Here is a 14,348-nt window from a genome sequence, read left to right on the forward strand (position 1 = left end):
TTCATGTGTATTTTGATATAGATTCAGATAACAATGGGATATTTACATAATATAAGTTTATATTTAAAATTTATCCATGCTTCTCCAAATTTAAAAAAGTGTATTCATGCAAGTCACATTAAATTATTCCTATTTGAAAACATATATATTTGTTTTCACACTTATTTTTATGCATACGTTCTTTTGAATATTTGTTTTTCAAAATACATATTCATTCACTTACCCTAAACTAACCCAAAATTTAATACTTCCCTGACCTTACCCTTATACCTAAATCTAATTTTACATAAAAGCATATACAGTAATATTAATATTCATATGTTTTAAAGTATGTATTCAATTACTAGTGTATACTTGTATATATATAAGTACATATTCATGTATATAATTTATCCATGCATGCCCCAAATTAAAAAAAGTATTCACATGAATCACTAAACTTTCTGTATATGAAAATACATGTTTACATTTGACCTCAAACATTTTTTCACACATACATTCTTTTTTTTTTTTTTTCACTGAGGATTCAAACCCCAGACCACCTTTTATTTGCTTGGACTAAGAATCAAGGGAATGCAAAAAATATGCTGCAAGTGCCAGTGAAACCAAGTTTTGTGGCAAGCTAGGTCTACCACCATTTCTCCACGGTGACTTCTCCACAGACTTGCCAAGCACAAGCAAAGGACTCACCAATAATCCAATGTACACTACACAGATCGAACCTGCTAAAAAGAGCTGGTGATGGTCCTGAGACACAAGCCTGCATACAAAGGCCCAGAGGCTGGCATTTTTGTCCATCACAGCAAATACCTTCCTAATGTGGGCATTAGGACAAAATGCAGATGAGCTATTTGACACCAAGTCAGTCCAAAGCAGCAGCTCATAATTCTCCTCTGCCGCCTCATGGTGGCCTCCAGACACCATGGCAAAGCATAAGACCTATCTACTGTGGGAGTCCTCTTCACGTCTATTCTGTCATTTCCACAAGGGCTGGAGGCTGGCCCCCAAACTCCAAGCCACAGAACAGGCAGGAATTTCTGCAGGGGATCTTGGATAAGTAATTAGCCACAATATCTAGATTAGGGTAATGATGAGAGAAACGCTGGCCAAAAAACTGACGGAATTTCCAAAAGATAAATTTCTGTGTATTCACGCCAAATCTTCCACAGTGGTGTAAACAAATTTTCTACCATCCCTCATTATTTGCACAAATTTTTGTCCAGTCCAAACGTAATTTAAAGTGAGGTAGGTAGCTCCTCTCCTCATGCCTTTGTCTTTGTGGTGACAGTTGAGGCTTCTGCCATGAAAGCACTCACCTCCTGGGCAGGGGCAGCCCCATGGGCGGGCACCAGTGGCTGGTAGAGCTTCTCAGTTGGCTATTTTCTCAATCTCATCCAAATCATCCGTGTCCAATCTTTCTATCTTCTTATTAAAATGCTCCTGGATTCTGTTCAGGATGTTCATGCTGTGCTTGCTGTCGACCACGTTCACGGCCAGGCCCCTCTTGCCAAAGCGGCCAGTGCGCCCGATCCGGAGCAAGTAGGTCTCGTTGTCCGGGTTCCCATCCTTGTCCACAGGAAGATCAAAGTTGATGACAACAGACACTTGTTCAACATCGATACCACGAGCACACACGTTGGTGGTCACCAGAACCTTCTCTTTGCCCTCTTGGAAGCGCTCCATCATAGCAGCCCTCTGCTCCACCATCATTTCCCCACTCAGCAGAGCCACCTGGTGGCCTTCTTTTGAGAGCTCTGCTGCCAACCAACTAGCTGTTTTGCGGGTATGGCAGAAGATCATGGCTTGAGCGATGGTGATGGCCCCATACAGGTTGCACAAGGCCTGGAACTTCTTGTCTCTGTTATTGTACAGGACGTAGTACTGCTTGATGGTGTCCAACGTCTCCTCTTCACGCTTCAGTTTGATAACATTAGGGTCTGGGACCACTTTCTGGGCAAATTTCCACACAGAGTCTTCAAAGGTGGCAGAGAAAAGCAACATCTGGCAGTTCTTGGGCAGCATCCTCTGGATAGGGATGCTCTGGTCTTGGTGGCCCTGAGTGGCTATCATCACGTCAGCCTCATCCAGAACAAACACCTTGATCCTCTTGGGGTCAATGAACCTGAGCTTGGAGCACCAGTCCAGGACGGTCCCAGGGGTACCAATGACAATCTGCTCACTGATCTTCTGACCTCTTTCCAATTTATTGCCTCGAACAGCATAAGTTAGCCTCAGTTCATGGTAAAATTTGCCCATCTGTTCAATCACTTTTCCTGTTTGAAGAGCGAGTTCATACGTAGGAGAGAGGCACAGACACTGGGGGTATCTGTTTGCAGGTTCTACTTGGCTGAGCATAGCCAACACAAAGGCAGCTGTTTTACCAGTACCAGACTGAGACTGGGCAATTAAGTTCTGTGGGGGTTCAGCAAGCATCAAAGGCAATGCGTTCTCTTGAATTTTTGATGGACGGTTGAAATCCATGGCATAGACTCCTTGGAGAAGCTGTGGTTTCAGTCTAAGCTCTTCAAAAGACTTCACTGAGTAGAGCGGGGAGTTGGGATCCCGCTGCAGGACTTCCACTTGGTTAGTGTTATCCACAAGGTTGCTTCGGATCAGTTTGTTGAGTAAAGACTGGGCAGCTCTGTCCTCGACTCGACCGCCGCTTCCTGCTCGTCCACCGCCAGGGCCCATGAGTCGGTGGCCATGGTCCCCAGCGCGGGCGGGACCGGCCGGGGGCGGGTGCACCAGAGTGCGCCGCACGATCGCGGGCTCCGGGGGGTCGCAGCAAGCCCAGGCCCGGCCCCTCCAAGGGGGAAGTCCTCACACATACATTCTTATGAATATTCATTTTCATGATATCATATTCATTCTCTTACCCTAACCCTAACCCTAAACAAAATTTAATACTAACACTGATTTTACCCCTAAACCTAAACCTAATTTTACATAAATGCATATATAATAATATGAATATTAATGTGTATTTTAACATATATTCAGTTATCAATGGTATATTTGTATATAAATCATTATATATTCATATATAAAATTTATTCATGAATCATCAAATTCACAAATTAATATATGACACATATTAAACCCTTCCCTAACATGTGTTCATGTGAACATTCTTATGAATACTCATCTTTTCTGATATACATATTCATTCCCTAATCCTAGCCCTAGCCCACCACAAAATTTAATACTCAAGTTGCAATCAATTACCCCTACACCTAAGCCTAATTTTATATAAAAACATATATAATAATATGAGTATTTTGAAATTTATATACAATTAAAATGGAATATTTGCATATATATTAGTATATATTCATATATGTAATTTATCCATTTATCTGCCAATTTTAAAAAAATTGTATTCATATGCCTCACAATAAACCCATCCCTATTTCAAAATATATATTTATGTTTTACTACATATTTATCACCTGTGCAGTCATGAATATTCATTTTTCCCAATATTCATATTCAGTTCTTAACTCTAACACTCACCCAGTCCTCAAATTTAATACAAACTCTGATGATAACACTATATCTAAGCATAATTTTACATAAAATCATATATAATATAAATATTTATGTTTACTTTGACTTATACATTCAGTTTTCAATTAAATATTTGTATATATATTATTATATATTCATATATACAATTTATCCATATATTCCCAAATTTTAAAAAGTATGCATATGACTCATGTTAAACCCTTTCCTATAATAAAACATATATATTCTTATATAGTTTGATACATATTTTGGCATGTATATTATTATGAATATTCATGTTTCATGATATACATATTCATTCCCTAACACTAACCCTAACCCTACACAAAATTTCATACTAACCCTAAACTTACTTTTATACCTAAACATAATTTTACATAAAACATATATAATAATATGAATATTTATGTATATTTTGATTTATACATTCAACTATCAATGAATATTTACATAAATACTATTACATATTCATATGCATATAATTTATCCATGCAACCCTGAATTTAAGAAGTGTAGTCATATGATTCATATTAAACCCTTCACTATTTCAAAACATATATTTGTATATGCTTTCATACATATTTTCATGCATACTTTTGCTGATATATTCATTACCTAAGTCTAACCCTAATCATACACACAGCTTAATACTCACCTTAAACTTATCCCTTTAACTAAACCTATATTTACATGAGAGCATATATAATAATATGAATATTGATGTGTATTTTTATTATATATTCAATTTTTATTGGTACATTTGAATATGTATTATATATTAATACATAAAGTTTATACATGCATGCCCAAATATAAAAAAGAATATTCATATGACTCCAGTAAACACTTCCACTATTTCAAAAATAAATATTCATGCTTTTGTACATATTTTTATGTGTACATTCTTGCATATTTCTTGATGTACATATATTTATTCCTAATCTTAACCCAAACTCAACCCAAAATTTAATACTAAAACTAACTTTAACCTTAGTGTTAAACCTAACTTAACATGAAAACATATATAATAATGTAAATATTTATGTGTATTTTGACTTATATGTTCCATATCAATAAAATAGTTACATATATTAAAATATATTCAAATTTTGACATCTATTAATTTATCAATGATATATTTGCATATTTTTATTATATATTCATAGATATGATTTATCCTTGCATCTCTATAATAAAAAATAGTGTACTCATATGAACAATTTTAAACCCTTCCCTATATTTTAAAACATATATATTTATATATGTTTTTAGACATACATTCTTAGGAATATTAATTTTCCTGATACACATATTCATTCCCTAACCCTAAACATATATGCAGTTTAATATCTACCCTAACCATGACTTATAACTGTTATGTTTGCATAAAAGTATATTTAACAATATGATATTCATGTGTATTTTGATATATATCCAATTTTCAATGGTATACTTATATATCTATATAATATATATTCATATATATGATTTTTCATTGCATCCCTAAATCAAAAAAATAGTTACTCATATGAATAATTTTAAATCCTTCCTATTTCAAAACATATATATACATATATGTTTTCATATGTATTTTCACATATATATCCTTATGAATATTCATGTTTCCCAGTACACATATTCATTCCCTAACCCTAACTCCAACCCAACAAAACATTTTATTCTTTTCATAACATTACTCTTATAACAAAACCTAATTTAAGATGAAAGCATATATTAATATGCATTTTTTCTGTATTTTGCTTATATATTAAATTATTAATCATATATTTATATATATAATTCATCCATGCATCTTCAAATAAAAAAAGTGAATTCCTAAGACTGACAAATTAAAAAAAGTGAATTCCTATGACTGACATTAAACCGTTCCCTATTTCATACATAGGGAAATACACTTTATTCATATGGATATATATTTTTATCCATATTTTTACATGTACATTCTTATATATATATTCATGTTTACCAATATACATATTCATTACATAACCCTAATCCTAAATAAATTTAATACTAACCGTAACTTACACCTTCATGTTAATCAATATTTACATAAAAACTTAAATAATATGAATATTGATGTTTATTTTGACTTGTGCATTCAAATATCAATGTTATTTTATTTATATATTATATATTCATATATTTAATTTATCTATGCATCCCCAAATTAAAACAAGTGTATTTACATGACTTACATTAAACCTTTCCCTATTTGAAAACATATACATTTATGTGTGCTTTCATACATAATTTTGCACATATGTTATTATGAATATTTGTGTCTCCTGATATATATGTATTCATTCCCTAAACCTAACCCTCAGACATCCCAAAATTTTACACTAAACCTGAAGTTACCCATTCTTAAATCTGATTTTACATGAAAGTTTATGTAGAGATACAAATATTTATGTGTTTTGACATGTATATTCAATTTTCAATGGGATATTTACATATATGTTAGTATATATTCCTATGTGTAATAGGACTCACATTAACAACATTTCCATTTCAGACCATACATATTAGTATTTACATTTCATACATATTTCCATGCATTCATCATTATGAGTATTCATTTTTCCTGATATAAACATTACCTAACCCTAACCCAATACAAAATTTAATATTAACCCTAAACTCACCCCTACATCTAAATCTAATTTTTCATAACAGCATATGTAATATATGAATATTCATTTATATTTTGACCTATAATCAATTATCGATGGTATATTTGCACATATTATTTTATATTCATGTATAAAATTTATGCATACATATGTTATACAATATATTCATGTATAAAATTTATTCATATGTATAAAATTTATGCACATGCATAAATCTGCAAATTAAAAAGTGTTCATATGAGTCACATTAAACCTCTCCCTTCTTCAAAACATATATATTTATGTACATGTTCATACATATTTTCAAACATACATTCTTATGAATGTGTCCCAGTATACATATTCATTATTTAATTATAACCCTAACACAACCAAAAATGTAATACTAACCCTAAACTTACCCCTATACATAAACCTAATTTTACATAAATACATATATAATAACACTAATTTTTATGTGTATTTTGACTTATGTATTCCATTTTCAATGGCATAGTTTTATATATATATATGATTATATATTCACATATATAATTTACCCATGCATCCCCAAATTTAAAAAAAGTTTATTCAAATGAAACTCATTAAACCATTTTCTTTTTCAAACAATATTTATTTATATTTTTTATACATATATTCACACATATGTTCTTGTGAATATTCATGTTTCCTGATAAACATATTTATTCTGTAATGCTAACCCAAAACTGACCCAAAATTAGTACTTCAGTTATGCTTACCTTATACCTAAATTTAATTTTACATAGAGCATATATAATGATATGAATATTTATGTATATTTGGATTATATATTCAAATATCAAAGGGATATTTATATTTTCATGTGTACTTTTTTATGATTATGTTTCCAATATACATATTCATTCCATAATCCTAACCATAGACAAACCTAAAATTTAATACTAACCTTAAACTTACCCCATACATAACCCTAACAACATAAAAGTATATATAAATATAAATATTTATGTGTATTTTGACTTATATATTTAATTATCATTTTTATATTTACATATCTTTATTATATATTCATATATATGATTTTGGAATGCATCCCCTGAACAAAAAATATTTATCCATATGACTCTCATTAAACCCTTCCTTATTTCAAAATGTTCATATTTATATAGATTTTCATACATATTATCACATATATGTTCTTATGAATATTCATGTCCTAATAAACCTATTTATTCTGTAACCGTAACTCTACCCCAATTCAAATTTAATACTAACCCTAAATTTATCCATTATCCTAAGCTTAATTTAACATAGAAGCATATATGTTAACAATAATATTTATGTGTTTTGACTTATATTCTTTATTATGAATGTTATATTTGTATATTGTTTATTATATATTCATACATCTGATTTGTCATGAATCCCCAGAGCCAAAAACCTGTATTCAAATGACTCAGAAAACCCTACCTTATTTGAAAACATATATATGTCTATAGATTTCAGACATATTTTCACACATACATTCTTATGATTATTCATATTTTTTGATATACATATTCATTCCCTAACCCTATCCCTAAACTAATGAACAATTTAATACTTACCCTAAAAATATCCATACAACTAAGTTAATTTCATATAAATGCATACACATTAATATAAATATTTATGTGTATTTTTACTTATATTTTTGATTATCAATGTTATATTTGCATATTGTTAATTATACATTCGTATATATATGATTTTGTCATCCATCCCAGATCAAAAAATGTGTATTTGTATGATTCACATAAGACTTCCCTGGCTTAAAGCATATATATCTATAGGTTTTCCTACAAATTCTCACACATACATTCTTATGAATATTCATATTTCCCAATACACATGTTCATTCCATTACCTTAACCCTAACACAACCCAAAAGGTAACACTAACCCTAAACTTACTCCATACCTAAACCTAATTTAACATAAAAGCATACATATTAGTATAAATATTTATGTGCATTTTGAATTTTATATTTAATTATCAATGTTATATTTACATATTGTTTAGTATATTCCCATATATGGTTTAGGCATGCATCTCCACATCAAAAATCTGTATTCATAAAACTCATATTAAACACTTTTTATTTCTAAACATATATTTCTACAGGTTTTCATGCTTTTTTCACATGTACATCTTATGATATTCATTTCCCAGTATTCATATTCATTGCATAACCCTAACCCTAACCCACTCCAAATTTCAATACTAACCCTAACATTACCACTGTACATAAACCTAATTTAACATAGGAGCCTACATATTAATATGAATATTTAAGTGTATTTTGACCATATATTTAATTATCAATATTATATTTGCATATTATTTATTATATATTCATACTTGTAATTTTGTACTGTATTCCCTGATCAAAACTCACATTAAAGACTTTTTATTTCAAAATATATACATATTTCTATTGGTTTTCATGCTTCTTTTCACATGTATGTTCTTATGAATATTCATATTTCTGAATATACATATTAATCCAATAACCCTAACCCTAACCCAACTCAAAATATAATACTAACCCTAACTTTATTGCTATACCCCAAGCTAATTTAACATAAAGCATACATATTAATATGAATATTTAAATGTATTTTGACTTATATATTTAATTATTAAATATATTTGCACATTATTTGCTATTTATTCATAATAAATAATTTATTCATAATTTCGTCACTCAACCCGATTTTAAAAGTTTATTAATATCACTTATTAATCATGTCTTCATCTCTAAACATATATATTTCTATACATTTTCAAACACATTTTTGTATGTACATTCTTGTGAATATTCATATTTCTCCATATACCTGTTAATTCTGAAGCTGTAACCCAAACCCTAACACAACCCAAAACTGAATGCTAAGTCTAACTTACTGCTGTAACTAAACCTAATTTAACATAAAAGCATACATATTTATATGAATATTTATGTGTTTGACCTATGTATTTCATTATCAATGTTATATTTGCATATTGTTTATTATATATTCATATAAATGATATTATCATGCATCCCCAGATCATAAAAATATGTATTCATGAGTCACATTATACATGTCCTTATCTCAAAACATATGTAGATATGTTTTCATACATGTTTTCATTTGTGCATTCTTATGACTATTTCTATTTCCTATATACATATTAATCACATAACCCTAAATCTAACCCAACTGAAAATTTAGTACTAACCTTAAACTTTTCCCTATAAATGAACCTAATTTAACATAAAATCATAGATAGTAATAGGAATATTTACATGTATTTTGACCTATATTTAATTATCAATGTTATTTTTGCATATTGTTTATTATATATGCACCAATATGATGTTGGTGTACATCCCCCAATGAAAAAAACTGTATTCATAAAACTCACATTAAATGATTTTTATTTCAAAACATATACATTTATATAGGTTTTCATGAATATTTTCACACATAAATTCTTATGAATATTCATATTTTCTGATATACATATTTATTCTCTTATCCTATTCCTAACCCAACCCCAAATTTAATACTAACTCTTTTAGTCAACTTTTTGCTGCTGTGACTAAGTGACCCTACCAGCACAACTATAGAGGAGGAAGAGTTTATTTGAGGGTTTACAGTTTCAGAGGTCCTAGTCCATAGAAGACCAGCTCCATTCCTCAGGGCTCGAGGTGAGGCTGAACATTATGGCAGAAGAATGCTGCAGAGGGAAGCAGCTCACATAGTCAGGAAGCAGAGAGAAACTCCACTCACCAGATACAAATATGTACACAAAGCCACACCCAGTTCCCACCTCCTCCAGGCACACCCTTCCTCTTCAATTAATCTCATCAGGGATTAATTCACTGATTGGGTTAAGACTCTTACTACCCAATCATTTCTCCTATGAACCTTCCTGCCTTGTCTCACATGTGAGTTTTTGGGGGACACCTCACATCCAAACCATAACACTAACCCTAAACTTACCCCTATACCTAAAGATAATTTAACATAAAAGCACACCTACTAACATGAATATTTAAGTGTATATTGACATATATTTAATTATCAATGTTATATTTGCATATTATTTATTATACATTCATGTATACGACTTTGTCATGCACCTCCAGTTCAAAAAAATGTGTATTCATACAACTCACATTAAACACTTCCTTATCTCCAAACACATATATTTCCATATGCTTTTATACATATTTTTACAAATATGTTCTTATACACATACACATCTCCAAAAATTCATAATCATTCCATAAACCTAACCCTAACACAACCCTTCCCAAATTTAATACTAATCCTAAAATTATGCCTATACATAAACCTAATATCACACATAGAAATATAAATATTTATGTGTAATAATTATGTATTATTTAATTATGAATGTTATATGTGCGTATTGTTTATTATATATTTCTGTATATGATTTGGATATCTATCCCCAGGTCAAAAAAACATATTCATAAAATTCACATTAAACCCTTTTTATTTCAAAATGTATAGTTCTATAGGGTTTCATACATATTTTCACGTGTACGTTCTTATGAATATTCATATTTCCCAATATACATATTCATCCAGTGACCCTAACATTAACCCAACCCAAAATTTCCATGGCCAAGACATAGATGCCTGCATATATGGGACTCTAGGAGGCCATCGTATTTTAGTGCTTTAGGTAACAGGCAGGACTCCATTCAGAAGTGTCCCCTGGCCAAATGGCACACTCTTTCAGATATTAAAAGAGGAGACAATATTTGACCTTTGTTTATAATCTATTAGTGCTGGAACCCATTGCTATGTCCTTTATGACTGACTTCTTTCACTTTCTCAGTAATATAGGATAATAAACCATCAGGCAATCAAGGTAATGGAAAACAATCAAGGTTTTTTCAAATATAAAGGCCACTCCATAACCCTTAAACGTTCCAGTCAAATGCTTTGTCCCAGAGCAGTGGGAAAATGGAAGCGGAAGTGAACCCAAGTGGAAGTTACAGAAAATTCAGATTTAAAACCTAAAACAGAAGAGTAAATTTGAAAGTCATGGGCCAAGCCAACAGATTGGTACCCTCCCAACCTATGTTATTGTGTAACATAGATTCCAACCATGAGCTCAGACATATTTTTTAATTTTGTTTCAACATACACTCTGATCAATGCCTTTATCCAGAAGCCGTAAAATATCTGTTAGGCTTCCCTTCATGTCACAGGAGCTCCATCTCCTCTCATTCACACGAACCTTACTCCTTTTTAATAAGAAGAAACACTTACTCATTTTACAGTAATTTAATCAAAATGCATCTGGAACTACTTGTAAGCATATAGAATTACAACTATTAGAATTTGAACTCTTAGTAATCTTTCCTTCATTTTCAGACCCAGAAATGAGTAATCTTTTTTTAATTACAAATTTATAAGGATATATTTAATAGACCTAAATATATGTTACCTTATGGAATTCAAGAAGCCAAGAGTACTGGAATTTATACTTAGTTGTTGTCTTAGTATTTTAATTTTGCAAATTAAGCAGATGACTCCTCTTAAAAACAGTTATGAGAATTAATCCCATTTAGGTTAAAAGTAATTTAAACATTTCCAACTATTAGTTTACCCATAAATGAACTTACCAAATAAGTCTAGACAACACTTTAACTCAGTTATTCCTGCCAAAGAAATATTATAAGCAAGGAACACTACACTGTAGACATTTTATAAAAGCCAACACTCCGTTTGGCTGGCCATGTAGGAAAATATTTGCATTAGTAGTTTCAAAGGCAACTTTATTCTTACCAATTTAGATTGACCATTTTTGTTGAAGTTGTATTTAAGTCACATGAACTAAAAATCATTTGGATCCATTCATTAAATGCAGTAATAAGCAAATGTTGATAGCCTGTACATATGTAGACACAATACAATACACAGGTGTGCAAAATATACAAAAATTAACAGACAGTAAAAATGGTCTTCCAGTTTTATACCAGGTATTAAATCCCTGCAATAGTAGGCAAAAGAACTACAGATTTAATCATTTAGAAACTAAAATAGTTCCTGTAGTGTGACCCTGACATGAAAAGATTCTGTGCAATTGAGAACATGAGAAATAGTCTGTCAGCCATGGTGGATGCCGAAATCGAAGGTTCAGGTGGCAACTGAATCTCCCTGGGGACAGATTTACTCCTACCATCACCAGAATTTATTTTCCCTGCTTAGCCCTCTTTAGAGGAAAAGATTTGTACACGTGGGAACTTTCCATTGTTCTTCCCTGTACCTATGCCTAGAATATTTTCCCCATTTTCTGCAGGTTTCTGTAATTGCTTACCCCTGTGTACTTACCTCTCCCGCTTATTGTACATTTCTTGTACACCCCACCTCTGCTTGCTGCATTCTTGGGCATGTTCTTGTGTTTCTCAGTAGTCTCAGTAATACCTAACTTCTGGTATATCCCGACCACCAAAGAAGTACTTCTTTCTTGAGCTCGAGAATAGATTTTTCTACCTTGGTCCATAAACAGGAGTACCTAGTCACAAGAATCCTTGCTTGGGCCCTTTTTGAAGTGGTCTGGTCTATTGTGAATATAGGATGCAAGGCCATATGTCTAGAGCATTGCCCCCAGAGACTTATGTCCCTGAACTCCACATTTCTGATGCCTTTTATGGTCTACACTTGGGGCATTGGAAGATCCCACCCAAAGCCAGATTAAGGACTAGATGGATTGGTCACAGCCTGGGAGACAGGGGCTGCACTACAATAAAGATGTTTCTGGAAACTTTGAGAGAAAAAAGGGTACAGAAGTAAAGGTTTCACCAGAGAAGTAAGGGACAACCAGTATGCAAATTTCCCAATTGTAGACAGGTTGAGGCCATCAATGATAAGAATAGAGAGGAAGAAATTCCTGAAATATATGATTCATGCAGTGAGTTTGCCTTGTCCACAGGTAGGAATTCAGAATTTCGAGTGAAATTGTGTGGATTACAGAACATAGAATGGGTTCCTAGAGCTCTACATTCCTTAGTATTCTCTTGCAGCATTGGAGCATGGGAAATACTGTTCCCTGACCAGGCTGAGAAGTTGAGTTGGTTTCAACTGAACTTGCATAAGTGTAATGAAGCGCTTTGGTCTAGGAGTATCTGGGCTAAGTGTGGTAAGCTGAAGGAAACATTTAAATACCTAATGGGGCAGACTCAAAACCAAAAGGCCCCTGACAGTTGTTCTATTTCAATTAATCTCAAAATGTAGGAGTAGGAAATTCTCAAAAGAAGAACTGTTTCTCATTGCATGCAAGATGCTTGCTCCCAGGTTGGAGGCAGGAGGAGGTCAATTGTTCATATACAGGATGCTGCACCTAGTCTGGGGACCTGCAATCCAGATTGGGAAAATTCTTCATAATCTTGTAACAGTAGAATAAGTCTCCCTTGGTAATACAAAGGCAGAGAAACATTAATTATATTTCAGGAGCCAAAGCCCACATGAAAGGCCTTGCTATATCAGAACCCATGAGAAGAGTGATAAACGCTGAAGTGGAGGTTTAACCACAGAAATACTTGACATTCAGCGTGCAGAGATTCAGCTGAATCTCATTGTGGCTATTCCTGGAATGACAATGGAGAATTAAATCAAGTAAAGAACAGATTCTCCAATGATGTGGGTGTGGCTTTGCCCCAAATTGGGGCATGATATCCAGGGCACATGCACAGAACCCTGTATCCAGACTCAGTCCTAAACAGTCACATTCCTGCAGGTACTTTCGTGCCAGCTTTGGTTCATTGGAATTAACCTCCCCTGGCTAGAATTAGGATAATGAGGAAAGATCACTTGTTTACCCCTGTGGAGCCAGGGATTGAAGCTAAAGCCTTTCCCAGCAGAAACTGCTAAGGACAAGTAGGTACATATGAAGTTTAGTGTTTACCCATATTAGGGGACATAGAGGAAAAGGTGACAGTTGCAGGTAATCAGTGACATTCTAGGCAGGAATAGGGAATGAATATTACTGGCCTCTCATCATGCTTGTGTCTCAGAGTCCCACAATCCTGAGGGTTCTTCTGGTCCACCCTTGGGGCATTAAAAGTACCCTCTCAAGGGAAAACTAATGACTAGATGGATTGTTCCCAGCTGG

The 14,348-nt window shown here is 32.5% G+C and overlaps 1 pseudogene; it reads right to left on the reverse strand.

Annotated features, from left to right (window-relative positions):
* Positions 1-1,354: 1,354 nt before the first annotated feature.
* On the reverse strand, positions 1,355-2,705 carry LOC124980479 (ATP-dependent RNA helicase DDX19B-like; annotated as a pseudogene).
* Positions 2,706-14,348: the final 11,643 nt, after the last annotated feature.

Source organism: Sciurus carolinensis, chromosome 3, assembly GCF_902686445.1.
Source record: "Sciurus carolinensis chromosome 3, mSciCar1.2, whole genome shotgun sequence".
NCBI lineage: Eukaryota > Metazoa > Chordata > Mammalia > Rodentia > Sciuridae > Sciurus > Sciurus carolinensis.